A 5,801-nucleotide genomic window follows, 5' to 3' on the forward strand; every position below is an offset into this window, starting at 1 on the left:
TACATCAAAGTTGGATCAGCCTGTAGTGTGGTTTTCCACTTTCATTTTGAGTGTGACTCCAAATCCAGACCTCCATGGGTTGATAAATTGGATTTCCATTGATTATTTTTGTGTGATTTTGTTGTCAGCACATTCAACTATGTAAAGAAAAAAGTATTTAATAAGATTATTTCTTTCATTCAGATCTAGGATGTGTTGTTTAAGTGTTCCCTTTATTTTTTTGAGCAGTATATATACATACCGTATTGATGTGAATCACACTACTGCTCTCTCATTTAGCTATTTGCTGATAAAAAAAAAAAAATCCATAGGCCTAATGCCTGCTCAAACTCACACACTTTTGATAGACTTAAAGGGGCAATCTGTAGTTACTACATCCATTTTTGGACTTATAAATGATATGCTGTATATATATATATATCCATTGATTCTTGAAGAATATAACTTAATGCCTCATGAGTTTAGTTCAACTGTCACATTCCATCAGAACCCAAAATATGAGCTTGTTTTCTCCAATGTTTGTAAACATTGTAAATGTAAACAAACACGGTAGTGCTCAAAGCATGCCATTCCATGAGCGCAGCATTTATTTTTCAACTTGAATCCAATGAGCCCAATCAGTCCTCCATGACAACAAAATCATAAACAAGAGAGCAGGGCTGGCTAATAAGTCCTTAGTTTTGGGGTCATGCTCAGGTAAAACAATTTGGCTAATCTATACTTCCATATTTCCAAGTCCTATTCTTGAAGATAAAGGGATATAATATTTATTGGAGTGACTGGAATTCTGATAGACTTGGGTTTTTAATGGTAAGATATAATTTAATGGTATTATTATACGTAGTAGAAAGCGGTGGGTTAGAAGAAGCCTTCATAACCAACCCATAAAGTACAATGTAACATCCTTATATGGCTGGTTATGTAAACTTTAGCATTCATTTATCCTGCAATAGAGGTCGTTCAATTGGTAACATACTTTTAAAGTCTCCTTCTAATGCCTCTTAAGGGGAAAGTAAAAGTTTGGGTAATTCAAAAGTTACATTACTGATTACTATTTTGGACAGGTAACTAGTAACTTTTTCTAGTTACATTTAGAAAGTAACTTACCCAACCCTGCTCATAAGTATAGTAAAATGTGTCCAGACACACACACACACACACACACACACACACACACACACACACACACACACACACACACACACACACACACACACACACACACACACACACACACACACACACACACCGTCTTGTAATCCACTGGTCCCAGCTGGGGGACCCACCAAACACCGACACGTGAGGCAACCTCTATCCACAGGGGGGACTTCACACACTTCTGACTCTTTGAGTTGCACTCTCAATTTTAGAATACATTAGCTGTACAGGGTCATAGGTCTATAGTAAGTGTTCTACTTGAGGTATTGATAGCTTCAAACAATCACTGTTGACTTTTCAGCTAAACAATTGAATATCAATGAATATACAAACATATCATTCTTAATGTAAGTCAACAACCTGAAACCAAACCTCTGGATGGAAATACAACTGTTCACTCTGAAACCAAACCTCTGGATGGAAATACAACTGTTCACTCTGAAACCAAACCTCTGGATGGAAATACAACTGTTCACTCTGAAACCAAACCTCTGGATGGAAATACAACTGTTCACTCTGAAACCAAACCTCTAGATGGAAATACAACTGTTCACTCTGAAACCAAACCTCTGGATGGAAATACAACTGTTCACTCTGAAACCAAACCTCTGGATGGAAATACAACTGTTCACTCTGAACTAAACCTCTGGATGGAAATACAACTGTTCACTCTGAAACTAAACCTCTAGATGGAAATACAACTGTTCACTCTGAAACCAAACCTCTGGATGGAAATACAACTGTTCACTCTGAAACCAAACCTCTGGATGAAATACAACTGTTCACTCTGAACCAAACCTCTGGATGGAAATACAACTGTTCACTCTGAAACTAAACCTCTGGATGGAAATACAACTGTTCACTCTGAAACCAAACCTCTGGATGGAAATACAACTGTTCACTCTGAAACCAAACCTCTGGATGGAAATACAACTGTTCACTCTGAAACCAAACCTCTGGATGGAAATACAACTGTTCACTCTGAAACCAAACCTCTGGATGGAAATACAACTGTTCACTCTGAAACCAAACCTCTGGATGGAAATACAACTGTTTACTCTGAAACCAAACCTCTGGATGGAAATACAACTGTTTACTCTGAAACCAAACCTCTGGATGGAAATACAACTGTTCACTCTGAAACCAAACCTCTGGATGGAAATACAACTGTTCACTCTGAAACCACTCAAGTCAAAACAAAACATGTACCTGAAAATGCCAATTTGCAATATCCTTTGACATATTTCAAACCCTTCCCCTGTAAAAGACTGTATTTTATGTCAGTTTCCTCCCCTTGATCCCCTTGGCCTGTCTGTCTGTCTGTCTGTCTGTCTGTCTGTCTGTCTGTCTGTCTGTCTGTCTGTCTGTCTGTCTGTCTGTCTGTCTGTCTGTCTGTCTGTCTGTCTGTCTGTCTGTCTGTCTGTCTGTCTGTCTGTCTGTCTGTCTGTCTGTCTGTCTGTCTGTCTGTCTGTCTGTCTGTCTGTCTGTCTGTCTGTCTGTGGAGGACTGGGAGGACTTGATGTCTTACCTGCTGTAGGATCCCGCCCGGAAAGTGTTCTGACAGTTACGGCAGCAGCATACGGTGCAAAAATGTTTCTGTAATTGCACCTGGTTGCGTCATGAAAAAGTAATAATTTGCTGTCAAGGACGTCAAGGTGTCAGCGTTCAACAGGAGCTGATAAGGTATTGTCTGCCTCTAGTACACACACACAGGCAGATGTGCACACAACACGCATGTACACACACTCACTCACTTACACACACTGCTTCTCAAAGTCCCAGAGACAGAGTCCCAGAGACCGAATCAGACAATGGAAGAGGGTGGAGAAAGGCAGAACATTTGTGAAGAAGGCTCCATACTCCTGGATATCAATTACATTGTACCACCTAAAAAATCCAAATAATTTATTATACATGTATAGAGACTATACTAAATGATGCATATGATATCAACAGGCTAGAGCAGCATGGCATGCTCTTAGTAAGTTAAATAATATACAATTATCACCTGGCTGCCAGTTCTTTTCACTTTGACTGATGTGGCTGGTGTCATGACTATCCGTTGACTGGCAGTCCCAGGCCAGATAAAATGAAGGATGTTCATGTTCTGAGATTGACCCCTCTGCTCCTGACTGACTCTGAGGATGAACACAGGGCCTCGGGGAAGGGGCCAACCTTCCCTTGTCCCTACTGAAGGAATGCTATTTCCTTTGAGAGGCATGGAGCGTGTGTGCAGTGGGAGCAATATCAAAGGGTGGAGGAGAGAGTAGCACGTATGACAAGGGCACTGGGGAGAGGGGGGAGCACTGCACTCACACATCAGTGGAGTTTGCCTTTGATCCGGAGCAGGCCCTCCAAAGCACGATGGAGTGCCCAGAGAGAAAGCCCCGAGCCTGGGTGTTATTTCCGGGAAACATTCCCCTCTCTCAGCCCTCTCTTTGCACTGTCCAGCTGTATGATTTACTGTGGGAGATTGAATGACGGGCGATGATGTGTATGGTTTCATCAAGACTAGTCAAAGCACCTATAGGGTTTTTCACATCTAGCTTGAAAGGGTGGGTGTTGACTTCAAGAAAAAAAACAGATCTATCTGTGGTTTTTAGTACTACAAAGACAAGAGAGAATATGACAAGAGGCAAATGATTCCTCTCTCAAATGGGAGATGACGTAAGTTTAAAGCCTCCTGAAGGTAAACTAAAAGCTTTCTATACTCCCATTCAGTGGTTATCTGTTCTCATTGTTGTTTAATGAACCATCAGTAGACCAGGCTGGAGCAGCTTAGAGGATGGGATTGGCTCCCAGGGTTGAGTCTCTGTGTAAGGGTCAGAGTTTGTAGAGCTCTAGGCTGGTTCCCTCCGACGGTTCCCAGAGTTCTAAAGGCATCCATCCTAATCTGCTCTCAGTCATGATCTCCCTGACTGATCATCTTCTCATGGGCCTCCTCTACCATCCTTTTACCAGCAGATCTAAGCACTTTTGTTCCTTTCTCTGGCCATGTGTGCGTTAGTTATTGGCCAAGTGGCCCAAATTAGCTGGCCTGACCTCGGAATGGTTCCAGTCTTCCTTTAGATCTTACACACTCTGCTCTCTAACACTCTTCATTAAATCTCTCTTTCTCTCTCCCCCCACCCACATACACATGCAGACAAATACTCACATAAACAATGCTTCCTATTTGTCCCCTCTTCAGTAGGCTACACATCATCATCCAATGTGTCATAGACATTTTGATAATCAACAGTGGCTCTTTATAAGCCAATGGATCTCTCTAACCCAAACCCATAGGTTTGAAGTCTACTGGCTGTGGACCAATCCAACCCACATAGGGTAACAGTAAATAAACCTGCTGTCCTTATTTCTCCTGGTTCACCTTGCATATACAGTATTTCCCTCCGAATACTGCCTCCCATCCCATCCCCCTTCCCTCCCTGTGCAGTCTGTCAGCTGAACTGATTGCCTCTCTCTCCCGCCCCCACAGTGGCATTTAGCTATTCTCATTTGCATGTACATGCCCTTGCTGTGCGGCCTGCGAGCCGGCGAGATTGATCAACGCCGCACTGTGTTTTATTACATGTCAGTCTGAGGCTGCTACCAGGCGCAGTGGGCACACACATACACACCAGCACACACAGCCGGGCACACTAGTGGGTAAACATGTTTTCTTGATCACCCACACACTACACACATCCATATGCGAACACACACACACACACACATAAAACATCCACACGTAATGCACAGACACTCAACATACTGTAAATACACACTTTGAAGAATGAGGATATGCACACATTGCACAGATGTACTTATGAGTCAGAAAAATGCATTGAAGCATTTGGCCTCCATATCATGTCTAGTGAGAGTAAATCACTCAGAGGAATGGTGCTTTCACTGTAAGATCTTGGCAGGGATCTATACTCTACTCTTCTCTTATTACTTACTGAGCTGACAGATATTAATATGCAAAATAGGAGGCTGCTGAACAAAATGATGATAATTAAGTGAAGATGTTCTGGGTAGTGTCGGGCTTAAGAGTGTGCACATAGGACCCATCACATGGTAAGCCATTATGCCACGGAGCAGTTATTGCTGTGCTTTGAGGGTGAGTCTGTTCTGCACAGGCACTGTAAAAATAGAACCTCGGAGAGTTGAACTGTAGGTAACATTTCATTTTAAGACAGGGTAACACTTCATTTTAAGACAGGGTAACACTTCATTTTAAGACGGTAAGACTTCATTTTAAGACAGGGTAAGACTTCATTTTAAGACAGGGTAAGACTTCATTTTAAGACAGGGTAACACTTCATTTTAAGACAGGGTAAGACTTCATTTTAAGACAGGATAGAACTTCATTTTAAGACAGGGTAACATTTCATTTTAAGACAGGGTAGAACTTCATTTTAAGACAGGGTAAGACTTCATTTTAAGACAGGGTAGAACTTCATTTTAAGACAGGGTAAGACTTCATTTTAAGACAGGATAGAACTTCATTTTAAGACAGGGTAACATTTCATTTTAAGACAGGGTAGAACTTCATTTTAAGACAGGGTAGCACTTCATTTTAAGACAGGGTAACATTTCCTTTTAAGACAGGGTAACACTTCATTTTAAGGGTCCCAAATAAACCATTTATAAGGCATTTA

Source organism: Salmo salar, chromosome 11, assembly GCF_965601325.2.
Source record: "Salmo salar chromosome 11, fSalSal1, whole genome shotgun sequence".
Taxonomy (NCBI): Eukaryota; Metazoa; Chordata; class Actinopteri; order Salmoniformes; family Salmonidae; genus Salmo; species Salmo salar.